Genomic DNA, 27,573 nt, shown 5'->3' with positions numbered 1-27,573 from the left:
CCTTTTCCAGAGCAATCCCACTCGGGAAAGCGCATAAGTGGTCTGTTTTGCAGAGCATTTTCTTCCTGAACCGGAGCCTACCGTGCCCCTGCCTCATCAGGAAGGAGCAGAGGGAAGGACCAAGGCACCCAGGCAAGCCCTACGGTCCCACCAGCATCTACACCCCCTGCTTTAGGGTTTCTCAGCCCGTGCGATTCCCTGCTGGCTTTGCTTAGCGTGGCCTGTCAGTTGGAACAAAGATGCCAGCTTTGAGCTGCCTCTTTCAGAGCTGGTCAGCAGGGACGGTGTCTGTGCTGTCTGGAGGGGCTGGATGGTCTGCACTGCACCCCCTCAGCACTAAGAGCAGAACCCAGCATCTGTGGGGAGCTGAGCACCCCAGGGTGGCACTATGAAGTGAGGACACTCGGCTGCTCACAGGGAGCACGTCAGAGCTACCAGGGTCAGACCCTTTCTGCAGTGCCCAGCTACTGCCAGCTCTGCAGACACCAGGAGCTCTCGGGAGCAGGGGTGCACTGCTGGGTGTCACCCTTGGGGCACCTGGAGTCTCTACTAACTTGAGAAGCCTCCGACGAGCACGCTGGTCAAAGGCCGCTTCCTCTGGGGGACCGGAGCTGAGAGCTTTCTGCTGCTCCAGGGCATGTTCCTCTATCAGCAACTGCTCCATCTGCAGCTGCAGCTGCGTGTCCCACTGAGGAAAGGAAAGAGAGCGGCTGGTTAGCAAAGGTCCTGCCCAAGGCACAGGCTTGTCTCTGAGAGAGGATCCCACCCTGATCTTGTTGAGAGGGGCGATGGAGTCCCTCTGCCTCGCTGCTCAGCGTCTGTGACACCTCCTGCTCCCTTAGTCAAGACCTGATCTCAAGGGAAACAAACTCCAGCACCTTCGCCTGCCCAGTCACTGTCACAAAAGCTGATCTGGCCAGACAGCCAGCCAGACAAGCCAGGAACCTTCCAGAGCTCCGAGTATTTGCCTGCCCCCAACCAGTGCCAGAGCAGCTTGGACAGCAGCTCTCTTGGAAAGGGAACCACGAGAAAGCTGACGCCTCTTGGAGATGACCGCTGACAGCGCAGCCCCAGGGCGCAGTCAGGCTGCTGCTGGTAAGCTGGGTCGTGAGCAACAAACCCCTCAGCCACGACCCGCAGCTCCTTCAAAGTGCCAGGAACTCAGTCACTTGAGCACGGCCTTCAGGAGCTCTCCCTGAGGCAGTCGGGGAGCTGGTGCATCTGCTGGAGGGACAACAGCCAGAGCTGGGCAGCCCCTGGGGCAACGCTGAGCTGACACATGGTCGTGGCCAGGTGCGGGCAGGGAGGTCCCAAGTGCCAGCAGGGCCCCAGGAAGCCTGCTGCGGGGTGCCCAGGGCTCGAGTGACACAGGGGCAGGGTGGCACATGCCAAATGGGGCTTCTCACCGCGGTGTCCGCATCGTCCCTGGGTGGCTCCGCGGCCGCAGCCTCCCCCAAAGCAACTGCTTCAGCTCGCTGGCTGTCCTTTGCCATCTTTTCTTTGGCCTCTTTGAGGACCTTCTCATATTTTGCATTTCCTGGAGGAAGAAGAGATCCACAAATAGAAGCGTGGACGCCGTGCCAATCCCACTTAAGCTGGGAAGCCCCACTCCCCTGATGCTGGCCTCTCCCAGAAACAAACTCCTTGAGCAATCTATGGGAAGTGGATGCTGCTGCTCCTCTCTGAATCCTGACGTTCACTACCACCCACCTTCCCCTCTACAGAGGAGCATCCCATCCCCTGCAACGCCATGGCAAATCCAACCCTGCCAACATCCCTGCCAGCCCGCGTTACAGCTTCCCCAAGCTTTTCTGCCCAGCCGCCACCTTCCCAGGCCTCCGACAGATATGCTGGCAAGCTCTGCAGGGTGGTTCCTGGGGCAAAGCCCACATGGACTCACCTACTAGAGACTCAGGAAGCAACCCGAGGGTTGAGTGTTGCTCTGACAGCCCTGAAACCTCCAGGCTCAGTGGGGGTGGGGGTGAGCTGCCCTGTGGGCATATGACATGGGGAAAAAGCCAGGGGACCTTCCTGCGGAGCAGAGAGGCAGTGCTCACCGCTGATGTTCCTGGGCAGGTCCAAGCAGATCCTGGGAAGGGTCCCTTCTCCTCTCAGGGTGATGCTTGCTGGTTCCAGGTGACCCACTTGAATCTGCAAAGCCCTGCAGAAGACTCCGGGCACTCCTGGCAGGTAACAGACTTTGAGCACTTGCTCCTTGCCAGGTCCAATGTAACCCTGCAGGGCACGGGAGACAAGAGAGGGAATGCACCAAAGAGCGTTTGGTGGGGGGACGGCTCAGGCGACAGACACACTGAGAAGAGAAAACAGCTTCTCCTATGGAAGAAAACGTCAGACAACATGGCCTTCTGGCTTTCTCGTATCCTAAAAGCTCGAGTCTCCTACACCAGGGTGCAGTACGTCCTTCAGAGGGCTCGCAAGGCTGCATTCCCACAGCACAGACCGCCCTTTGCTCAGCAGGAGCGCAGCTCTGCTGCTCACAGCGCTTACCCTCTGCTAGCAAGAGCCAGACTGAATAAAGAAAAGCTCTTTTACCAGCTGCTGTGGAAGACGAGCTAAAGCCCATGCCCTCAGCAGGGCCAGCAGCTCCTCACACTGCACGTCAGTGGTTCCCAGGCTGCTGCTGAAGGGCCTGACTCATTCATCATCCCAACCAAACATCTCCTGCCTGCGTGGTTACACCAGGGGTGCGTGAGCCCATCCAGACTCACAGCGACCTGCAAACATACATCTCTGGAAATGCAGGAGCAGACTAGGACAAATTCTAGGGAAGAAGGTGTTGCTGGGAAGGACATCTCCTCTCTGGGCTTCCAGAAAGGCTCTCCAAGCCTCAGGCTGGGCTCACGCCAGCCACATCGAGAGCAAATGGAAGCAGACAGCAGCATGGCTCTGGGTGACCGGGCACAGACGCAGACGCCTTTGGCTCGCCCTCTGCACGCTGGGCTGGACCCTCGGCTCCCCTTCACGCTGCAGGGGAAGCCGCTGAGTGGGACAGCTCCTGCCACTTGGTCCCCTGAGCCCGTACTCCAGCGCACAGCGCAGCTGCAGCAAAGGTGAGCCCTGCCAAGCTGCCAGCACCCACGCTGCTGCTGCAGCAGCTGGCTGCACGGGTCCAAGCAGAGCTGCGTCTTCGGAAGCCCGCGGGAAGAGGGCATCAGTGTGTCATCCCTTGTAGGAGACGGGCACGAAAACAATGTGAAAGCCATTTGGCTTCCTCTTCCCCTTGCAAAAAGAGACAAAGGTAAGAACGCTGCTTCAGCTCAAAGACATCCACGCGGGACTAAGAAGCTGGGGTGCCGGGATGCTGCAAACTCCTCTCCTGGCTGTTCCAGCCCCGATCCTCCCTGACCCCCTCGCTGCCCCACAAAACTGCTGCAAAGCAGCAAAGCTGGAGGAGGGACCAATACAGGGGCTGCTAAAATTTCTGGCAAAGCAGCTTCATGCCCAGGCAAGACAGTATTTCAGTCCTGCTTAGTGCTGGCAGGGGGCAGGTGGGGTTTCTTACAGGCAGGGACAGGGAGTACGCCCTGCTTGACCACACAACCTGGGGAAGGTGACCCTCACAAGAGCCTGCACCATCTGGCTCCAGTGTCGGCACAACCACAGAGCTCAGCACTCGGGGTCCAAAGAGCTACCGAAGCCCTCGTGCCTCCCGCCGGCGGCTGCTGCAGGATGCCAGAGCCACCCACCAGCAAAGGCCATGAAGGGGCTCTAGTAGGACCGCGCTTGCTCGACCTTCTCTGCCACCCAGCAGCAGCTGCTTACAGCCCTGGCTCTCCGTGCTGGTTTTGTGGCTCTGTCTTCCTTTTCTTTTTTTCCACCCACCCCACCACCTTTTTTCCCTATAACCCTCTCCTGGGCAGCCTGGCCAGGGTGAATCACTCGTGCTACTCACCGTGCTGGGCACGGCCAGGGGCACGCCGAGCGGAGGGCTGTCCGCAGCGGCTGTGCTGGAGCCGAGCACCACGTAGGTGAATCCCATCTTCCCTCTGTTCTGCAGGGTGACCTCCGCTTCCCTGACTTTGTTAAACAGCTGGAGAGAAGACAGAGGAGCGGGAAGTTACAGACGCAGGTCTGCTGCTGGGAGTCTCCTTCCCTTTTCCCTGGCTTGAAAGCACATGAACACAGCGCAGAAGCAGGGAGCGCAGAGGAGGTACAGGCACTGCGGTGTCCTGGGTTAACCTGGGCAACCCCCAGCCACAGGGTACCTCTTAGCCCTACGCAGGAACACTATCGACGGCAGCACGTAGAGGTGCAGTAATAAATAAACCAGGGGATACAAGCCCTCTGCTCTTTAAGGTGTCACCTAACAGCCAGCTGAAACAAAAGAGGAGGCATCGAGGCATTTCAGAACAAGAGGCACCTGCATACAAGTATTTGCAGGCAAAACAGAAGCAAAAGTAGAGACAGACAGGGCAACAGCCAAACAGGGCCAACAGCTGGAAGGGTCTGTGGGGATTTTAACTGAAAAGGAGTGCCAACTGTTCTGGGACATTCTCGCCAGCTGCAGTGACTGGAAGCCCAAGTTAACTTCCTCCCTGGTTTATTTTGTTGATTAATCAAGAGCATTAAAAGAAAGCATCTCCTTGGACCTCAGGCTTTAGGAACGGATGGGCGGATGAGGGTCCTGGGGACATGTCCCTTTGGAGATCACCACGGGGTCCCTGCCTGTCCCGGGAGGCAGCGCTCGTTACCTTGAAGAGGAGGAAATCCCAAATATGGGGGGGTAGAGATGGCCATTAAAAAACAACTCTGATGCAGAATGTATCACCCAAAGGCAGTACTTCCAAGCGACAGAGCCAACAGAGTAGCTGGGAAGGGAAGAGCGCCCTAGACCTCGGTGGGCAGCAACGCGCCGGCGACAGTTCCAAGACAAGGACCTCTGCCAAGAGAAGCGTGCGGTACCTGCAGCCCGCAGTCGATCTCCGTCACGTCAAGGAAGTAGTTGATGAGCGAAGCCTCCCCACTCAGCGCAATCTCGTAGGTCGGGCCTCCCTCCACACTGCACAGCGCCGTGACACGGGCAGCAATGTTTGTGCGGCCAACGAAGGTGAATGTGACGCGCTGGCTCTTGCCCGGCGGCAGCACGCCGTACAGTGGCAGGACATCAAAAACCTGGAGGCAGGGGAGGAGAGACAGAGATGTCGAGCGTGGAAATTGATGCAGAAGAGCAGCCGTGGCTGGGAGCAAAGTACAGATGTGGCTGGAGGGGCCTCTTCATCACAAGCGAGATCACCCTAATCTCATTCTGCATCCATTCCACTTACCGGTGGGAGAGACCCTGGGAAAAATCTTCTCCCATACTAATTAATGTATTAATACACTAAATTAATTTGGGATGTCTCCTGGCAGCAAGACATTCTCTCAGCTGAAGAACTTGCCTTGAAAAACACTTTTTACTGCCTTCAGAAACACACGAGACTTGGAGATGAGAGCCCTTGGAGCTGGGGGTGGACTCCAGCCCAGCTCGTCTGATTCCTGACACTTTTCACTCTCTCTCCGACCCACACACTGCTCTCGCAAAAGCTACTGCAAAAGCTACTGCAAAAATTTCCTACCGAGCACCTGATGAGCAACAAGATGAATACACCCTCCACAGGCGCTGCACAGGCAGGACCCTCGGTCAGCCCTACATGGCCGGTTGCTTCAGCAGCGCTGCGCAACGTGCTGGGAGGGATGCGAGGCCACTCCGTGAGCAGCACCGAGGGCCACCAGTGGCAGCAGGGGCTACGTAACTGTTTGCCACGCTGGGAACGGGGAAGTGAGACAGATGCCCACTTACCTCCTCCGCTCCCGAGGGGAGGGGCTCCACCTCCACAAACCGCATCCTTTCCTGGGTCCTCACCGGCCTCCGACTTTCCAGATCCACAGCAGCGGACGGCAGCAGCTGGAAAACAAGCACCATGGGCTACAGGAGGCAGCTGGCTGGGCTGAGGGGGATCACTGTGCTGCAGGCTCCACCGCCTCATCGAGCCAAGAGCAGCTAAGATGGGACACAGGCACACACCAAGTACGGGGACGCCTGTGCCATTAGCCGAGTGTGGGTCCAAGACCCGTGCGGATGAGACACGAGGTGCAGGTGGAGCCCGTGTCACACCGGCAGGTGGGCTCGGACCCACCGGCTTGCACGAGGAAGCGGGGTGCTCCCAGCACCCTGTCCTGGCAGGGACCTCGAGGGCACGTTGCACCCTCATGCCACCCCAGCTTTGCTCACTCCTGCCCAAGAAACGCACCAAACACCCCACCCCTGGACAGCTCAGGCTCTCCATGACAACAATAGGAATGCAGCTGCAAGCGAGAAGTGTCAAAAAGGGGAAATAAGGACTTCAGAAGTCCTTGGCACAGCTGTCCCATTTCAGGTGGTGCTTAGCTTTCCCCTTGTGCACTCGTCAGTGCCGGAGGGCTGAGGATCGCCATTTCTCTTGAATAACACCATCCTGGAAAAGGCAGCTGAGATGTTTTTCTGCCTTGCAGCAGCTGAGGGCTGGTGTTTAACCTCAGAGGTGCCATCCTTTAAATGGAACCTCGTCCCTGGGCTTCTGACCCCTATTTATAAGCAAGGGCTTTGTGATTGCTCTTGAAGTTTAAGAATACCTGCTGCTTCGGTAACATGAAGGAGGGCTTTGCGCTGGGGCTCTGACATGGGCAGGGTATGTACAGCACATCCTCAGGCCTAACCAGAGGCTACATCTCTCCAAGGAGATAAAGCACTGGGGAGGGCTGAGCCTTCTCACATCTCAGTGCTCTTTCTGTTGTCTCCACATCTTCCAGCCTGCAAAGCTTTGCCAAGGGCATATTCCCAAAGACGCTAACCCACATCTTTCCCAGGCTTATGGTCTCCCACCTCCCCAGGAAGGCTACATGGACATTGCCTTGATACAGTGACACAAGCAGAAGACAACGCTGCAACCCAGATGTATCCTTTGAAGCAATTTTGGATCCTACCTAGCCATATCCCCTTGAATTTCCCTGCTTTATCTGCGCATACATGGCAACAAAGCAGGGCACAAAAATGATTTCATGCTTCTATCTGAAAACATTCAGCCGCGCTGTTCTTTATGCCTACCAGGTATCCTTTTTCCTGATTCAGAAAACACGTGCAGAGCTACAACATTAAAACCACTGATATTTAGATGTCAGCAGGTGCGACCCCCCTCCTTGAACTTGACACCAACTCCGGCACTTTCAGAACCTCCTGTGCTCTCCTATATCCTTTTTTATTGCCCCAGGAGCAGCCTCTGTCCCACGCGAAGCAAAAGGTGCCATCAGCTCCCACTAGCACCGAGGCCAAGCCCCAAAGCACCGAGGCTCACCAGGAAGGTCAGCAGACCAAAGGCTGTTTCCCATACTAAGAGGAAAAGACAGCAACTTTGTCAAGTCTCCATTTATAAAAAGGCAGCTCTGTGGCCATCGCTGCAATACCGGGGCTCGGGCGAAGGCAGAGACGTGACAACGGGTGGCTCTAGCTGGGGCTGAGAAGGTGGTACATGGAGACCAGTACTGGGCAGGGCTTGACAGAGGAAGGGAACTGGAAGCCTCCACATCACGGTGCAGGTAAAACCCCTCCTTTCACAGTGCAAAAAAAACCCAGCCAAAAAACCCCAACCTCACCACAGGTCAGGAGGACCTGAATGGGCTTCTCCAAACAACACTACCCTACTTGTCCCTCCCCATAAGCCCCGTGTCCAGCTGCTGGCCCTGCTGCCCAGCCCACTCTCAGGGCACATGGCAGCAGGGCAGCAAAAAAGGGACGCTACGCTGGCACCAGCACGGCTTTTTGGTGGCAAGCTGGGGGAGGCAACGCAAAACAGTGAGCGTACAAGAAAATCTACCTTTGCTTCCAGGGAGTCCTCTGCATCTGCTGGCTCTTGGGCAGGATCCCCCACTGCTCCCAGGGCTTCAGCTGGCTCCTCTACGCATCCATCACTGACACTGCTCTCTGCAGATGCTGAGTGCTCCGAGCAGGCTCCCTCCTCCTTCGGTGGCTGGGGTTTGATGAACAGTTTAGGTGCTGGAGGGCTGAACCTGGAAGAAACCGTAACTTCCATCATGAAGCTGCAGTAGGAGGGAGGAAGACCTGGACAAGCAGTTCCTTGGCAGGACGTGGCCCCTGGGTGGGCACTGGTGCCGCCAGCCCAGGAATGGATCCGACCTGGCAGCTCCAGAACCAGGATGCAGCAGGTCAATGCTGGGGGCTGCCCAGGGACAACGCTGGTCCAGCAGTGGCAACTGCTTGCCATGAGGAACTGCAGATATCAGAGGTGAACACCTTGCAGGGAGACAAAAGGACAAACTGCACAAAAAGGTGGGACTGAGACACAAAGGGGCAGATCTGGATGGCGATGCGCCAGCACAGACCCAGCGCCGCAAGGAGGTTTTCAGCTCTTCTAGGTATTTACCCTGAATTCTCCCCTGGGCGGTTACGCACAGCTGCGGGTCAGGACCAGCAGCGGCGATGGCAGGAGCAGGGACGGAGCCCGCCGCCTGCTGTGCCTGAACCCCGACAGAGCCAGCACGAGCCCAGCACGGGACACCTTCGCACACGCAAGGAACACGGGAAGACACGTCAAGCGGCTCCAGGCAGAGACTCACAATTAAACAGCCCATTGATCCCCGATGAGCACCAAAGCAGCCGCGATTAGTACTTTGGGGAAGGAAACGCTGGTCATTTTTAATCAATCTATTCCAATCGCGACACCGAGATTCAGCTCCCTGCCGTGCCACAGGTACTCCTTGGCTGCAAAACAGCAGCTCGAACCGCACCTCGCGCCACAAAGGCTGCAGCTCTGCTGAAACGAGCTTATAACCGGTGTGGCACGTCCTGATGCCATCATTACCTCCCCAGCAGTTTCTAAACACAAACTGTTGGAGGACAAATTTGGCAAATGGTTCAGCAAAGCAGTTCAACCGCTCGTTTTGCAAACAGAGCCGAGTTTACCCTTTGAGCAACAGCAGCCAGTAAAAAGCATATGAGTTAACGTTTTCAGAATTCCCAAGTGACTCTGACTATGGTCCCTGTATGAAATTGCAGCAGGTGCTCACAGTAGCTCTGCTTGGATTTCCAACGCCACGTGGAGGGACGCGCTCAGGCCATGCCTACCTGCCGCTGTGCCTAGTCGTAAGCGTTCCCCCCGCCGTCAAACACGGCACATTTTTTACAGCTGGGAATTCAGTGCCTTGAACCACGGGCTCCAAACAAAGATTTGTCTTTAGTATCTAAGGCTGGTTTTCATTTCTGGATTACAGGCTCTGCTCTTCATAACCCGGAAGAGATCCCGCCTGACTTGCCCTCCCTACAGCGACATGCAAGAACACGGCTTGGCCCAGGTGAGCCCCTGACAGCCCTCCCTCCGCCTGCTGCTGGGACGCCACGGGGACCCCGAGCAACAGCTCGGCACCGTCCGTGGGGAAGAACAAACCAGGGCTGGAGGGGATGAAGGTGCTCGCTCAGCCCTGCAGCGCATCGCCCACCTACGGTCCCACCCACGCAACCTCTGCTCCTCTCAGCCCAGGCACCCGGGTGCATGTTGGGGGGCCCTGATGGGCGACCAAACTGCCCGACACCTCCAGCGGCCGCTGACTTGGGCAGCTCTGTAAGGATGAGATAAATCCAGCTCAGCTGGGACAGTGGTGCTTTTGGGCAGCCTGCAGCTGCACGCTACCTTTCCCTGGTGGCAGGGGAGATGCCCACAGTGTCAGGCCACCAAGAGGAGCACCTCAACACCCTCCAGCCACGCACCAGCCCACGCACCCGTTGGGCGCCTGGGTCCGGCCGTCATCGCAGCAGCTGTCCCAGAACCGCTCGCTACGATGCACATGGTGAGGAAATGAAACCGCAGCTCTTAGAGTGGCTCGTGATAAATACTGCGGCTGAGTAACAGCTCCCGAGGAGAGGGAAACCCCCGAGATGGAAAATCCATAATCATTTATTAAGGTACCTCTAGTTCTACAGAATGGTTTGAGGCAACTTCACCAGACCGTGGTGCCTAGACAACAACAGTATTTTTCCCTCTAAAGTAGAAGCCCTCTGGGACCCAGCGCTGGGAGATGATGCGATTAGCAAGTCCTGCTGCGGCGAAGCGTGAAGCAGCACAGCCAGGGACTCTTTCCAGTGGGGGAAAGTCAAAACGAACAACAATGAGCATCACATGAAAAGGAAGGGAGTGAGGAACCCGAGGTGTCAACAGAAAGCTGATCTCTATGACACGACATCTTCCTGGCACTGAAGGAAAGGGGGTTGGTCCTGGGAAAGAAGGGCAAGATGATGAGATGTTTGGCATCAGCCCAGGCTTGAGGTAACCCTTTCTCAGAATCAGGACCTTCTGGGCAGCCTCCAGCACTTTCAGAGCAAGGCTGTGAACGCAGGGATGAAGGCAAGGAGCAGAGAGCGGCTCCTCCACCTGCAGAAGGGACCAGCCCCAAAGCAGAGGGGCCAGAGGGCTGCGGAAGTGCCTCCACCAGCACGCTGGAGCAGAGATGAGGAGCCTCCTGACATAAGCAGGTCAGCCTGGGGCTGGAGGGGCTGACAGCAAGGTGTTAACCCCCCTGTGTCCATCTCACCCAACCTGACCACCCGTCAGATGAGACAAAATGGATCCAGGTATTAACAGGGGGGATTCAATGGCAGCACAGGCACACTGACAGCAGGGAGAGAAGAGTCCTTCCTGCTAGGGCCAGGACAGCCTTGTGCCACCCACCATCCGAACCGCTGAGACATTAGGAAAAAAATCATCTCAGCCTGTCTCTTGGTTTCTGAGCCTCCTAAGGACACAGCTTCACACCACTTCCCACACCCACCTCCCAAAATAGAGGAGCTAGAAATCACACCGCTTCTGCAAACTGCGCGTGAAGATTCAGGCAGGATGACGTGACCTTGCCAGCTCAGGCTGTGTGAGAGCCACCACCAGCAGGACAGACACCCCAGAACGGTGATCTGAAGACCCGAGGTCCCTGCAGGTCCTGCCAGCACCAAGGACACGTGCCAGGAGCCACCACCCCTTTGCATTAAATGCAGGAGTTTTAACAGCGCTGAGGCTGCTGCCCTGGTGCGTGGCACCCACACGCCCGGCATCCTTGCCCAGGCCCCCAGGGACCACACGCTGGTGCATCCCTTCGGCACAGCCAAAGCACCGGGGGAAAACAAGCCCCCCAACAAAGCCCGAGCTCTGTCACAGGGCAAAGCACCAGAGACCACGCGCCCCTGAGGCATCTAAACAGGCTTACGGACCCCGACGATGCACTTTGATTTGTCCTGCAGGCCAACAGACGCAGATTAAAAAGGGACTTTGGAACAAGCAAGACAGCTCAAGGGTGTTTGCAACTGAAAACAAAACAATGTGATACAGAAGTAAACTCAAAACCTGCCCAGTGCACCCTGTGGGAACACGCGGCTTGAGCTGGGCCACATGGCCAGCAGCTGGGGAAGGTGGTGGTGATGGTCTGCCCTCGCCAAGAGCAAAAACTAGAAACTGCATTTTGTCCCAATGCCCTGATGACTATTTCTTTGCTAGGATAAATTCCTCTGCTGAGCTAAGATTTGTGCATTTACTGAACCACCCATTGACATTCAGACCAGGCAGCGCAGAGACAGAGAAGCAACATCATTACAGTGAGATCCGACAGCTCCAACTGTCACTGTGCGCGCCCTGGAAATGACTAACCGCACAGCAATGGCTGGACTGTGTTGCTGATACGATTGCTCAAAGTAGCAGCAGTGACTAAAGAGTAAGGAGGAAAAAATGGGTTGAACAATTAGAAGAAACAAAAAAACCAAACCCACTTTAAGCACAAATAGTCTTGTCCAGGCAGAGAAACAACATTTTTCTCTCCTGGCCAAAATAAATGTGTGTGTCTGATTGATGCTGGGAGTCTCTGGCGATCAGCTCCAGCAAGGTTAGAAGTGTGGACGCTTCAATTCTATCGATCTCGCCTTCACGAGACCCGATGTTTGATTCCCTCGATGTCAGACCAAGTTAGTTTGATCTGATAATTTAGAATAGCAACAGTGCTTAATGTAGACCAGAAATAATATCTGACATGCTGCCCTTCTGCTGGGCTCTTAATGAGCCATCTGAGGTGTTAATAGCCTGGAGACCATCTTCATTTCCAGCCCTGACATGGAGAATCACATGGTGTCTGCCGAGGGACCCAGAGCGAGCACATTACTGCTGAATTAACATGCAGAGCAGAAAAGGGAGCTGTCCTAACGTCCACAGCACTAACGAGCCAGCAAAGGGGCTATGCCAAACCCTCTGGAGCAGGGGCTGCTATCCTGCCAGATGCTCAGCTATCCTGCCAGATGCTCAGGACCCTCAGCTGCTACCAACTCAGAGCTGGGTAACTCAGCGTCTGCCGGAAGAACCTGCAGGCTCAGGTCCAGCAAAGCTAGTTTAAGTGGAGATGGGGGAATTAAAAGCTGAAAACTGATTCAGCAGTCACATTTCCAAAACCCTAAAAAAAAAAAAAACATAAAAAAAACCCACCCAAACAGGCAACTGGCCAATAAGTGGCCCCAGAGGAAATTAATTCCACACAGGCTTTGCTCCAATGTGTGTGTTTCTCTGTTATCATAAAATATATGCATTGTTCTACCATCAACATTAGATTTTTCCCTTAGCTTGTAATTAAACCCTAATCTAATTTACCAGGAGATGACAGGGGCTTCCGAGCAAAGCTTACAGCCCTGTTACTCTTTCCCTGTCCACCTCCTTGCACCTGCTTTTGCAGACTTTCCCCTGCATTTTAGGGTCTGTTCTTGAAGGTGCCGCGCATGAAGGGCCACACCAGACTGGCCGTTCCCTGGTAAGACCCCGCTGTGAACGGGCTACCCCAGTGTCCACAGCTTCTCCCCCAAGCCCTCCTCACCGCCATAGCTAATGCCAGTGCCCAGTCTCCTCTAAGCCAAATTCCAACTCCCTAAACAAAACTGTTTATTTATGATCTCTGTTATTTGCAACAGCAGCACTTCAACGCGCAGTGGTTAACTTTGCTTGGTTTCCCAGGGCATTATGGAAAAACCAGTTGCTACTGCCATTAAAACCGCCCAGACTAGACTTCTGTACTACGCAGAGAGGCCACAGCGGGAGGAACTGCTAGAAATGTGTTTATAGACGTGCTGCAGCACCACTGCAAGAGTGCTCTTGGGCTTGGAAACCACTGACCAGGGCTGGATGCCCTGCCTCCCAGGGATGCTCAGACAAGCGCTCCCACTGACACCTGCAGCTGGACCTACAGCCCCAGCAGAACCTGCCGTTTTGGTGAAAAATGCTGAATCAACTGCACATCGCATTCACAAAACAGCTAACAGACAAAAACTCCCTTCTCCAGGGTGGTGTTTGCCTCAGGCCACCAGGGTCTGCGAGCACAGCTCTCCACAGCAGCTTTCCTTCCCGGGGAACCAGTACGGGGGCTACAGCAAAGCAGCAGCAAGGGACCGGGGCAGCAGCAGGTCCTTCTGGTGGCAGCGCCTATGTAGGCTCTTAGGATGAAATGACAACGTACAGGGTCGGCAGGGATGGAAAACCGGTGATGTTACCGTCCACGTGCCTAAGCGTGGCTTTGTAGCTCCAGAGGCACAGCAGGACTCCAGGGTATGGGCTAAGCAAAAAGCGTTAGTAGTGTCATACAGCCCCAGCTTGGCTGGAGAACATGCTCTCCCCTGCAGCGTCCAACCGGCAGAGATCACCTTTTCCCTGAGCATCTAGCCTGACCACGGCTGGCAGGTGTTATTCCCACCAGGGAGAGTTGAAAGCTGCTTGCCAGATCCCAGGCAAACAGCCTGGGTCTTTGCCAGGTACAGACAGGACACTAGGAAGAGGAGCTTCAAGGAGAGGGCAACGGTGCACATACCTCAGCTGGCTCGCGTGGCCGCCCGTCAGGAATGACCAGTGGTACCGGACGAGAAGCGGGCTGCAGTTGGTCATCTCAATGTAACGCTCCACCTCAGTGTCATTCAAGATGCACCCAAAGTCCACGGCCATGGTCTGGAACTGGAGATTTGGGAAGAAGACTTCTCCCCGAACAGTGACCTGCTCCTCGTGAGGATGCTCGAGCAGCTGTATCTTCAGAGCCTTCTCTGCCACCCAGCTATTCAGACGCTCCTCGTGAGCAGGGTTAAATCCGATGAAGAAATGACGTTCCTCCCCTACCTCCAGCTTCATTGGCTGCAAGGAGATTAAAAAGATCAAACACCAGCGTAATGAAGTCCAAGGCTGGATAGCATGGAACACGTCAATGTCTTAAAGCATGACCTCAGCGTGGGCTTCTCAGCCCACCCTGCACGTTCTTTACAGCGAGTGCCTGACTGCAAGCACCACGCTCTCGTCAGACTATTGCAGGCTCACGTTTCTGCGCTTTGCATCGATACCAGGGGGAAATAAATATTGTCCTACTGAATTCTGGACCCACAGAGGCTCTGTGCTAAACACACAGCCGAACCAGCACTCCGGCAAGCCAGGGCTGCTGCCCTGACTCCAGAGAAACTCCTTTATCCTCACAGCACAAGTGCACCGGCACGGCAGCCTCAGCCTCGCAGGGGCCAGTCACCGGCGCGGCACAGGAACGGTGCCCGCACCTCCACCAGCGCGTGTCCAGCAGAGCCCATGTCCAGCGCCTTCCACCACCGACAGGGCAGGTGCCAGGCGACAGTGGGAGGAGCATCCTCAGCCTTCCCGAAGGCAGAGCTGCCCTCACAGAGAGCAAGCTGCTCTTGAGGTTGGCTGAGGACGGCTGCTGCAAGTCCCAGGAGATACCTCTACTCCATGGCTTGCCCAGCCCTAGGTGCCTGCTCCCTTCTCCTCATGGCTTTGAGCCACGAAGTATCTTCCCAACTCGGGTATTTTTGTTTCTTCCAGCAGCTCGCTTCAGATCTGATTGAGTTGGGGCCAGGCTACTGCTGACTCTACAGGAGACCCTGCCAGAGGACCTCCCAACAGGAACGCACCGCCACATCCCTCCTCCTCAAAAGCCCACCGCGGGAAGGTCCTGCTCACCTGGACATCTGCAGGGAGGGGGCTGCCGGGCCGCATCACAGACTCGGAAGGGTTGGTCTAAGGCCAGGACGACGCCCAGCGGCAGGGAGGACATGTTTTTTAAAGAAAGAGGCTTATGCTGTAGGCTGAGGACGTCACTGGGTAGCTACAGAAAGAGGAGACAAGAAAAAAACAACCTGAAGTGGCCACGCACCTCCCTTCCCTTCCGACGCATTTCAGAGTTTTCAACCCCAAAATTGCACACATCTCTTATTCACTGTCTGTATTAGTTTCTACCCTTCTACAAGGTTTTTCTTTCAGAACGTCAGGTGCTTTTCACGTTTAGAAACCACAGCATCCCCCAGGGGGCCGGGAAACAGTCTCACATACAGACGAGGGAACAGCACCTCGAGAGGAGGCAGCTGCTTGACCAAGGTCAAAAGCAGAAAGTGAACCCAGAGCGCTTGTCTCCAGTTTACCCTCTCTTGGGCAGAATGGCACAAGACGATTTTCACCCCCAGTCATTTCGTACAGCCTTAGTGGCTCCAGGAGCCTCATAAAAGCAGGGATGGCTAGTCAGAAGAGAAAAGCAAGCAGGATTTGGCCTGGAGGAGAGAGCCTGCAGTAGCCTAAGGTTAGCTTGGAACATTTACACGCACAAACAGCCAGCTAGAAACCTCAACGGTCTGGTTGCAACGTGTGTCCTGCTGTCCCTGCTCCAGTGACAAAGTGTCTGTAGCCTCACAGTCAAGCTCAGCCTAAGCTATTTCTTCCTGCTTATGCATCGCTCTGGCCTTCCTGCAGGGTTCACATCAACTAGGCAGCGGTTGGGAAACTAGTTCTGGATGTATCGATATCCAACAGCTGCAGTGTCATAGCACTCGATAAACCAGAGCACGGGGCATCAAGCAGAACACAGGCAGACATCAGGAACAGCTGAAAAGCTTCTCATTAAGTGAACCGCCCGCTCACAGGATTTTGTGCTTCTCTGGAAGCCTGGGAACCAGAGGAGAGGCCTGAAAATACAGAAACTAAATAATGGACAATCTTCTCTGTTTCAGACACCGCATTGGAGAGGGAAAGATGATGGAGGAGTCAGGACCCAGAGACTAAAGGGCTCCTGTTTTGCATCGGTGTTGTCATCACTGCAGCTGAGGGATGACTGCAGGTCCTTTGAAGGAGGTGAGGCTGAGGGAAACGCAAAGAGCATCCATGCCAAGAGCAGGGAAGGCAGAGAGAGACAAAAGATGACAGTTTTCCTTCACCAGCCTGAGGAATTGGCAGGAAGCTCCATTTTTCCTCAGCTTCCCTGCAGGATCGGCGTTCAGACATCCCCATGCCTTGGAGGAGCCTCAAAAACCTCCCTTCATCTTGACTACACAAATGCGTGTCTCTCTACAAGTGGCTACGATCCCCCCTCAGCGCAGCAGCTGCAATCTCAGCTTTACTTTGCTGAAGTCAGAAAACCATCTCATCACTAAGAATACCCTCACTTACTTCACAAAGCACCTCAGGAAGGGTGAGGAGGGGTTTAGCATCGCTCAGCTGCAGCGATCGGCTCTTCCCCCAGCAGCCCCAGCGCACAAGGCAGCTGTGCAACGGCCACGCTGCGCTCGCGGGTCCCACTGCCTCACCTGTGCCCTTGGCGCAGCAGCTCGATCCTGCCTCCACCTCGAGAAGGGCAGAGCTGTGACTGTCCCCGACCCCAGGGCAGCAAAATCACCATCTCTGTGGTAGAACCATCTCGTGGTAACGGCCAAAGCTTGCTCTGGCTCGAATCGATAGCCGAAGCCCCGTGGACCTGGGGAAGCGGTTTAACAATCCCCGTCCCCCCCCCGTGTTTAACAGGCACACACACCCTGCAGGCTTTCGGCCATCAGCCACGCTCTTCAATGCCAGGATGCAATCCTGAGACTTACCTTCTCCACCCGGAATGCGATTTCTCTGGTAGACACTTGCAGAACGGGATCAACGAACTCACACGTGACGTCCATCTGCATTATCTGTGCCTTCCCCGCCTTGCTCCCCACCACGGCGTGACACAGCAGCCGCTCCTTCACCACCTGCATGCAAGAGTCACGCGTCACCCAAGCAGGTGCTGGCAGGGCATCCACAAAACACGCTGCAGTTGCTAGCCACCCAACCACGGACCCTATTCCTGCCGCAACTTACAGCCACTGCTCTCCTCAATAGCCCCCTCCTCTTGTTATGCTGCATCCTATTTATGAGGGCACTCAGCTAGGCGAGCAATCAAGCCTTCTGCAAGCTGCCACTGAGGCAACCCTTGCAAGCACCTTTCAGATCATTAGGAACAGCAGGAGCTTCATGAAGATTCATTCCACATTTGCTTAAACACCTGGGCCCAGCGGTCCCAGAGCCAAGGAATGTACACCAGGGTTAGCTGGCAGCTCCTCTGCAGAGTTGGATTTCCCCTGGCCTGGAAAGAAGGGCCCGGGGGGGGAGAACACCCCGTGACCCTGCTGAGCTGCCACCCAAGGGTGCTGCCAGACCCGGCTGCCCTTGGGACACCAAGGCTGGCTGAGAGTCTGGGGTGAGCTGGTATGGAAATACCGACAACAAGTCAAGCTGTCAATTATAACGGTCCCTGGGAACACTTTCCCACGTGGATGAACGTCACTCTGACCATCAGGGCTGGCACGCACTGTTTTTTCTCCTCCAGGACTCAGCGCTAGACAAGCCTCTGCCCATGTTTGTCTACAGAGGAAAAATGATGCTGCTCTCAGACTCTCCCTCTCTTCACAGGTTTGGTGCTTGGGTTTTTTTAACTCACTCTTTTCACCAGATCTATGACCTCACATGTTTTCATTTATTTACAGCCTCTGCTCCTAGCCTAAGCGTAACTTATTTTCTCCGCCCTTCCTTTCTGCCTCAGCACACGACACCCTGTAACCTGCCCTCTGCTTCTGAAGCAGCAACATTCCCTTCAGCCCGCATTTTGGTACCAGCGAGCTGGGTTTATGGTGGCTATGGAAACACTGATGGCGGCCAGCAAGGAAAGCAGCCGGTGCTGCCATGGCAACTTGTGGCATTAAAACAGTTTCTGGAAAGCGCTTGCTCCTCTTCCCAAGGCAAATGTCAAGGGGTCGGAAGAAGCCCCAGCGGAGGTGACCTGGTGGGGAGGGCGCAGCCCTCGTGGGGCACCTCACCTGGGGAGTGCTGGAGGAGCCTTCCAGCACCATCTCCACAGTCTTGCCCGGCATCAGCTCTGTCCTCAGCGGTTGAAGCTTAAACACAGGGCAGGCAGGTTTGGGGCTCTGGGAGGAATCTGTGCCCTTGGTGTTACTGATGGCACGGAGACGGTCACGATGGCTGAACGTGGGGAAGCCTTCTGTTGACCAATACAGCTGGTGGGTGCGTCGTCCTCTGTTTGTCATCTTGAAACGGTAACAGCAGCGATCAAAGCTAGAAGACAAGCAGAGATGGAAAACGTTATGGGAGCTGCTATTTCCCAGCGGTCACCCAGCTTCAGCACCCCGATGGCGTTATCTGACCACACGCCCAGCAACAAAACCACCTCTGAAAAGGCTGACCTAGCTCAAAGCTTCAGCCAAAGCCAGACCTCGGCTGGCCCGAAGTTCAGCATCCAGCAGCTCGTCAGTTTGTGTACAGCAAGGAAAAGCTTCGCAAAGATCCATCACCTCAGGTACTCGCGAGCAGAGCATCACCCTTTGGTGCTCAGCACTCAGAGGGTTTTCCCAAGGTGCGTCCTGCAGGTCTCCCTGCACCAGGCACGAAGCTGGTCTGCCCTGGCTGCAGGTGGGTGGACGAACAGCTCTGCTGCCATTTCACCTGCCCCTGGGGAGCTGCTGCCTCAGGTGGCTTCCTCTGAAGATGCTACTGGGGAGCTGGCAGGGTGCAGAGACTCATCTGGAGATCTGGGCACCAGTTATCCCACCGTCGGGGCCCATCTTACCCCCCTCACTCCCCCATCTCTTAGGGAGCATCCAACTCTCCCTGCCCCCAACGCATCAGCTGAACAGGGCAGATGGTTTTGTGTCTTCGGAAGGTAAACGCACTGTGAGAACGCAGGATCAGCATAAGCTTCGCCCAAGACAAACACAGCAACAAGACCCGGTCTACCAGCTGAGGGAATGGAGTGACAACAAGAGATTGACCACTACAGCTAGATATAAACCAAAACGAATATTCCATGGAAATTGGTTCCATTATGTAAAGAAACACTAACTGCAGGCCAGCGTGGAATAATTATTCTACCCTCTATAAATCTGAGCACCACCAGGAACAGAATTGTTCCTACAACAGTTATTGGGTTTTTGAAAGGTACAGAACACGTGGCTTGCAAAACGCACGTCTGCCACAAGCAGCTAAACACCAACACAGAAGTGACAGATTAGAACAAACGAGTCTTTGAAACACACTTCACAAATGATGTGTACAAGGCTTAGTATGAACCGGTTTTCTGTTGTGGACAGCGGCAGATGAAGGCTAGGGGAAGCTCTGGGTAGATGCCTGATTTGTGGCTCTGGGAAAGCCCACCTCATCTGGGATGTCACCTGGGTCCCCCCAGCTCACCTGGTGGCAGCTCTGCACCCGCTGCCAACGGCGGCTCCCAACTAGCTTGCGGGCAAAGACACGAAGGGGGGCAGAGGACGACGACAGCAATCCCACCCACACTCTCCCCTCCGCAGTGCAGCCCATCTGTGGCTGCACAGAGCACAGGGCACGCTGGCCAAGTGCCAATCTCCCTGTAATGTCCCTGCTTACCTGGGGGGCTTGTGGGTGCACATTTAACACACCCCAACACCCCACCCCACCCCACTAATCTAGCCTAAATGCTTAAGGCAGCATCAACCTCCTCTTTCTAGCCCAAAATTTAGGTATCAGAGCACTGTGGAGCCTCTTTGCAGCCAGCAAAAGGAACAGGCACTTGGAGAAGAGTATTATTCTCGTCTCAAGAGGACTCCGACAGCAACAGCGCTTTGAAAAGGCTTATTTTCTCTCCCATTTATAAGAATGTAGCCAGTTTCAGACACACGCACTAGGATCCGCGAATGCCCCCTCCCGAGCTAAGCTCTTTCAGGCAGCACACGCAATTTATCCCACCCAACCTCAGCCAACCTCTCCTCCTCTCCCGCTCAGAGCTGCTCCTGCAGGCACCCTCGCTCGCTTCTGCCTCGGGCTGCCGCCGCCGCAGTGCTGGCAGACCGCAAGGAAAGCGGGCGGGGGAAACGAGGGAAGAGCAAGCGCCTCTAAAGAGCGGCCCAGCCGGGGAACCGGGGAAGACGAGCAAACTGATGGATGATACAGGGCAAAGAAACTCGGCAGCTCCTGCAGGACTCCCAGGCAGAAGGGAAATAAACCAGCACCATTAATTCAGTCGAGGAGTTGCTAACAAGCTACCACCAAGGTTTTCCACTCTTGCGAGAGAATAGACCATAGCGACTGGAAAGGTAAGCAACGTTATTGCAAACAGAAATATGTTTATACTTGTAATGTAGCATTTTCCAGCAGGAGGCTTCTGGGACCTGCTGTTTTCCTCCAGCTCATTCTTTGATAAAGTATGGAAATAAACATATTCCAACTAAAGACAAGTCAGGGACAACCTAGCAACTGGTTTCCATTTTGGTAGCTTCTGAGGGTATCTAACGACTTTGAAATGGCCATAGAACATTCCTAAAGGAGTTCCTGTGGCTTCGGTGAAGCAGAGCCAGGACCTCGAGCACTGAAGAACAACTAGCCTGAAGGACTACAGCAAAACTCCTTGCCGAGCCCACGTGGGAAGTGGGAGCCGAGAGATCCCTACCTGAAGCGGAGGCCCAAGTTGAGCTCCGGAGCAATGGGTTTGTCGGTGACAATCGTTGTGCCCGTGCCGACAGCCTGGACGGGGATGACGTAGGTGTGGCTGTTCTCTATGGACACCTTCACCTCATCCTCAAATCTCTCGGTGTCGTCCAAGTTTGCTATGATGGCCACAGACACCTCGCTCTCGGGGGGGATCACTCCTTTACTGGGTTCAATCCTCCAGCGCGAGCGTTTGCCAGCCTGTAAGATGAGCCAAACAGTAACTTAGGATGGAAACCATGGACCCTGGTCTCCTGCGGGATGCAGAAAAGGATTAAAGACATGAGGGTAAAAACCATGAAGGCTTCGTTTCCCCAACTCTGAGCTACAGTGCCTGGAAACAGCACCCGTGCAGGAGCTCATACAACCTCTGTTTTACCCTCCCTTAACAGACTCACTTTGTTAACCCAGCTTTGTCTGACCCAAGGGATGCTCACCCTCAGGAGAATGCTACTGTCCCTCCAGCCTCCCTCTTGGAGGGCACACCCAGGGAAGCCACTTGATATCTCCTGGCTTCCCGACAACGGTGGCCAGCTCTGCCATAAAGGCTCCAGGCCAGAGGAAGCCAGGACTGCTCCAGTCCCCCCGCCGCAGCCACACGGCTGGGGGATACTGCTGAGACCCCAAAGAATAACTTTGCAAAAGCGGTTGATGAAACCCCAAAGTCTTCTTTCCCAAGAGTCAGGCTTCTCAACAGCCCCTCAAGGGCTGCAGCCCTCTGTTCCCATGAATCATCACCTGCAGTGAGGTGCCCCAAGGCCCTCTGCTTTGGCAAAGTCAGCTCTAAGTGTTTATAGCAGGGCAGCGAAACAAGAAGCAGAAAGAAAACCACAAGACATGTGCCCTGTGGGCATGGCCTGGGCTTCCCAAGCACTCTTTTCCTCTGGGTCCTCACGGGCCTCCCTCTACGGATGGGGCAACAGAGGCGCTGGACCCCTCCAGCCCACCTAAAGCCACATTCACAAGGAGCAAGCTCGCAGAAGAGAAATGCACGCAGTGCTCCCGGGCCAGCAGGAAATGCACTGGGATGCAGACACGTGGCTTTCAAGTGTCCGTCACAGCATCAGTGCTACATGCATCACAGTTCAGCGCTGTGTTTGGGATGACAGGCACCACTCATCCAAAACTCTACAGTATTGTCGAGGAGAGGGTTACTTTCCTTTTCTTTTTTTTTTTTTTTTCCTTTAAATAGAAAACAACGGTGTGCTCAGAGGCCTGACATGATAAAAGCAAGTGCTCGATCCAGGTGAAGTTAGCTCGAGTTTCTGTCCGGCGGGCTGGCAGCTCTGAGCTCTAACAGGACACCAGCCAGCCCAAGGGAGAAGAGCAGCAGAAAACCAAGCAGCACTTTGAAGTCACAGAAACATTTAAAATAACACCCCAAAATGACCTCTGCTGACAAGGTGAAGGCTAGCTGGAGGCCAGGGAAGCGGTAACTTGCTGAGCATTCAGGGTCCCAGCAGCAAGCGTAGGTGCTCCCGCTACGCTAACTCCTTAGGCTGGCTGTGCCCTCCACGTAGAGCAGGTCAGGGCTGCATGCCTGCATCCCATAACGGAGCGTGCCAAAGGCATCAAAACGATTCCAGGCACCAGCAACATTTATACACTCAGCTCCATTTAATTTGTCCTCTAGGGCTTCAAAAAAAGAGTCTTGAAAAAAATTTTTAAAAAAGCAAGACGAGACTGGGATGGAGGCAGGTGGCTGCCACAGGGTAAACACTGGGGCCTCACTGACCACGGAGGATTCCCACCAACCCTCCCCTGTGGTCCCTGCAGCTGCTCGCCGGCCCCGGAGGCATCGGCTGCGCTGCCGCCAGCCAAGGGCTACCCAGCCAGCTCATTCACACCGAGCCAGTGGGCGTTAGGTTTTCACTGACGTTAATGTACAACTTCTCCTCCGATTCACGCTGACACCGAGCAGCTTGCTTGAAAAGGAGACCCGATAGCTCTGCTCCAGAGGTGAATCTGCAAGTCTGCTATCTGACAAAGCTCATTTATCACAGCTTGGCAACAAGCCGCGCAGTAAGTTGTACCCAAGGAACTATTACTGAGGAACAATGACAGGCTGTCTCGATGGAGCCAGACTCGCAGTGTCCCAGGGTGACCCAGCGCAGACCCACCGTGCCCTGCCAGGCCAACAGCCCACTCCGGAGGAGCACGATTTGCATCGCATCCTCATCCTTTCCGTTAGCATCTGGTGTGGGTCCCAGGGGCAGCACAGTGCACCGCTGAACAGGAGACCTGCCAGGACCAAAAGGCTCTGCCGGACCAGCTCCGCTCAGGTTTTTAGGTCAGCTTCTGCCTACACCGGTCCAGGTTGTGTCCCAGAGACAAGAAATCCCTTGGGAACACGCTAAAAGCATCCATCCCCCTGCTCTGAAGGCAAAAATCTAACTTCTGACAAGATCCCTGCTCCTTGCTTAGGCGTGAATGCTCCAGGACACGATGCAATAGCTGCACGTGCTGGGCAGACAAAGACAGCAGCTATTTCTGTCCCTGCAGGAGCCTGCACCACTGGACGCCAGAGTCAGAGTGCCAGGCAAGGGCTGGCATCAACCGCTTCGAGAAGCTCAGCGCTGAGATCGTTAGCTTCTCCTGGGACAGATTTCATTGGGAATAAGAGCTGCCAACGTTTGCTTCTAGCGGGCATCAGCGCGCATCAGAGATGGACGGCTGGATGGCTGCCCCAAGGGATGGCCGAGGACCCACCACGCTGCCCTCTGCAAGTTACTTTGAGCCCGTTAATTGAAGCCATCTGGTCATTCCAGCCTTGCACGAGTGGAAGAAGCAGCGGAACTCAACACGAAAAATGCAGCTGTACTTTACCAAGCCATAGCTCTGGCGAGAGAGCGCTCACACCTCGTCAGCCGGATCCACCGCCCCCAGTGGGGGTCACGCACGAAGGGGAAATAACCCCCCACCACATCAGCTGCGCACGGAGCCTTGTCCCAGGGGCTTTAGCTGTCCTAAGGGGCGGGAGCCTGTGCTCTTCATAGCAGAGTGACTCCTCACCCGCACAAACTGCCAGTGGCAGAAAGAGCCCAGAAGCACCCTAAGGCCCACAGGGTGGGGATCAGAGCACAAGGCTGGCCGGATGCTCCCACCAGCCACCAGCCTCCTCCTGGCACCTCGGCACCAGCATCTCCTCGGCAAAAGCAGGGGGACCGCTTTGGTTGAGCCTCTGCCCCAGAGCACCAGCAAGGAGAAGTTTTGTGAAATCGAGGCAGAGCTTCTAAAGCCAGTGGAAAAAAAAAAAAGAAAAGAAAAAAGAATTAAAGTGTGGCACTCACTGCCACCGACAACGGAGCCCAATTTGTCACACTTGCTTCAGCTAACAGCAGCTGCTGAGTGAGCCAGCAAAGCTTGTCTCCATTTGTGTCCCCTGGCCATTGCTCAGCCCTCCAGGTCCCATCTGCCCTCCCCGCTGGGCTGGGGAGACCAGTGCCACCACTCTGCACATTGGGGCTCTCCAGCCAGGACATGGACACGGCTTGGCCAGCTGCTGCCAAGCACAGGATTGAACAACCAAAATCCTCCGGCTTTTCCCTTGGGAAGAGAGCTCAGCTGAGTCACTCTGGCCTGTAGCAGCGTAACTGCCTTGAAGACTTCTACCCTTCTTGAACCCTGTTGGCCAGCGGGTGCAGCACAATGCGACAAGTTCCCTTCTCCTAGATGAGCAGAGTAACAATTTCTTCCATTACTGAAACACAGCAATTTTGAAAGACCATGAACCCATAGAAGATACCGGATGCCATAAAATCCAAACTCTTCCCTGAGGCCAGGTTTCAGGCACCTTTTCCAAGGTCTCCTCCAAACCTTTGCTCCCCCTTTTAAGGCCCACGTGCCCCAGACCTAAGCCTGAGTGACACTGGGAGGGAAACAGCCTTCTACCTTCCTCAGCTTTTGGTACAACCCCTCACCAGCATGAGACTGGACGCTCCTGGCCACGAGCCCTGTTCACGACTGATGCTGTGTGTTTCCAGGCCCTGTCAGCTACAACAAAGGGCTCCGGCAAAACCAAACTGGGTGGAAATGCACAAACTGGTACCGCTGTGTATAAGCAAAACACAGCCTTTAAAGCCAAACCAAGGGTTTCACTCTAAAGGTGAGCTTTTGGAGCACCATGAGGCTCTGGTGGGACAGCTCAGGAAAGAGTTAAGCCTATCCATCTTCAAAACTTCTGCTCACCTTGGAAGAGGCCACATATGCAGGGCTAGTGCTGCCCGTACCCTGGAAAGTTAATTTAACCCTAATTTCTAAACAGCACTGCAGATATCATGAGAAGGGCGCAGCACTGTCTGCCTCTGTCTCACTATGAGCAAACACTGACAGGCTGGCCAATTATTCAGCTGCTTTGGGGGCAGGGGGAGTGATTTACAGTAGATTTGAAAACCATCCTCTTGCTGATTGAAGTCTGCTCCGACTTCAGCGAGAGTAGCTGGGGAGAACTGCAGACAATGCTGATGTGCTCTTCAAAGCCTTCACTGCCCGCAACCTGCACGGTTTGCTCAGAGAGCAACAGAATCGCCCGTCAGCCAGACCCAGAAACAGAGTCACTAAAGCAGCATCAGCACTGTTTGGAAGTTTATCTCTGTGTTTTGCGGTCTTTCCATATGGCCATTTCATTAATAAAAGCAATGTCATCAAAAGCTTGAGGGAATAAGCAATGAAATTAGTAAATGAAACAAATCCTGCACTACAGGGGAGCAGAGAGTATGGGAACTGCGTGTTCTGCCCTTGCTTACACCGCACCTGACCAAGAGCCTTTATACGCTGCCTGAAAAATCCATGGAGTTATCCACAGCGAATCCCAGTGACAAGATAACCAGGTACAGCTTCTTTTTTTTTTTTTTTTTTAAAAAAAAAACCAACCAACCAACGAAATCTTGGTCTATGCTGCAAGGTCAGCTCCAGTTGAATGTGGCAGCAGCTCATCCCCGGGAACGCAGACGGGGATCTGCACTGAGCCACCAGGCACCCTCCTGAAGACAACCCAGCTGGCTGTACAAGCACTGCTGGAAACCAGGCAGCAGCAAGCTTCACCTGGAGCACAGGGCTCTGGATCCGGGAGCTCAGGGCTCAGGCTGAAGGAGACAGGACCCCGCATTACGACTGTCATGAGAAGAGGAAACCCCAAGGAAGCTTTTCTGTCTCCTCCTCGTTACAAGGCACTGGGAAACCATTTGCCACCCTGCGGTAGCACATAACAGACCCAGCACGGGGGTTATGCAGGCAGAAGAAAGCTGCCACTGATTAAGAAAAATTACACCCTAGGCCTGTCTTTTCTTTCCTGATCACAGAGACGTGATACGCAGCTGCCTTCTGTGATGCCAAGAGATGTCAACCTTAGCAGTCACACAAAAGATCCCTGAGAAGACAGCATGACAAAGAACAAGTAGGAAATGATCTAAGAACGATGCTTTTTCCTTTCTGCAGGGAGAGCAAACACTTCCATCAATCCATAACAAGCCTTTGGCACTTGTCAATATGGCAAAAATCAGGCACTTAGGGAGGCAGGAAAAGAAGATGACAGCGGAGCAAGGAGGAGAAACAGCCACTTTTATCAGCAGGTTACATCAGCCCCCAGCTAAGCTGCAACAGCTCCTTCATGTTGACCCATTGCTCCAGTCTTTTTTTACCCAAGACAGACACAAATCCCCCCCTCGCTGGATCCAGAGGATTCCCTAGCAGGCTGGGCTGCCTGGCAGCTGGGAAAGCAATCTGACAGGGAAAAGCACACCCGACAGACACAGGATTCACTGGGTGAGCACAGGATGACACACTGGTCCCAAGGGTCGCAGATCTGCAGACACCCTGGCAAGCAGGGATAAGCCAACCGAGGACGCAGGTATGCAGTCCCTACAACCCTCTTCCCACCCAAAAAGCCCCATCTCAACACACAGATTTGGCGGGGGTTTATTTATTTTCTTCTGGTGGCAGAGATGCTCCCTGCTGCTCCCTGCAACTGAGAACAGAACAGACACAACTCACCCAGCAGAGAGGAGAGGGGTACAGGGAAGCTGGTGCCTGAGGGGAACTGCAAGTAATTCCTGAAGTCACTGTCCCAAAGTGAAGTTCACCACAAATCATCCTGGCTTGCTCAGGTAATGATCTTGTCTCCCCCAAAGCGAGCAGCAAGCTTGCCTTAACAGGAAGAGCAATTATCACTCGACGGTTAAGAGTACCATCGGGGTGGCAGCACGGCCATCTGCATTACAGCATCTTCCTTTTCTGTTTCAAACAAGACACCAGCCTTTCGTTTGCCCTGTTGCTGCCCCTCAAATTAACCTCATTCAGTTCGTCAAGCTGCCGGTCAGTGCGCATAACATTCCCGATGCAACGCTCCTGTGAAAATTTCAGTCAATAACTTGCTCTTTCAAGTGGAGACCATGATCTCTGAGCCTCACAGCCACCGTTTGCAGATTGGCCAACAAATGGGAGACAGGGAAATCACGGCTCACCCCCCTGCAGCAACCTCCAAGCAGGAATCAAAGCAGTGGCTTTGGCGCTTTACAGGACACAAGGCTTGGGTTCAGGGACACGGGGGAATGAAGGATGCCCGTGTCACCCATCAGCTGGGCTAAGGCACAGCCCAGCCTGCTCCGCTCTCAGGTGGACACGTGCGCGTCACCCTGACGCCCGACTGCATCCCAGGCTTTATCTCCACAATTATTCAGTCCCCTCTGCTTCCCGTCAAGGAGCTGCCAGGCAGCGTAAGGCAGCCAAGGGCAAAACTTCAACTGGGGCAGCAAAAGAGCAGCAG

The 27,573-nt window shown here is 54.7% G+C and overlaps 1 pseudogene; it reads right to left on the bottom strand.

The window, feature by feature from the left end:
* Positions 1-27,573, bottom strand: part of LOC130159863 (hydrocephalus-inducing protein homolog) — a 98,425-nt pseudogene that overhangs the window by 27,404 nt on the left and 43,448 nt on the right.

Source organism: Falco biarmicus, chromosome 16, assembly GCF_023638135.1.
Source record: "Falco biarmicus isolate bFalBia1 chromosome 16, bFalBia1.pri, whole genome shotgun sequence".
Taxonomy (NCBI): Eukaryota; Metazoa; Chordata; class Aves; order Falconiformes; family Falconidae; genus Falco; species Falco biarmicus.
This window is presented reverse-complemented; position numbering and strand designations above follow the sequence as displayed.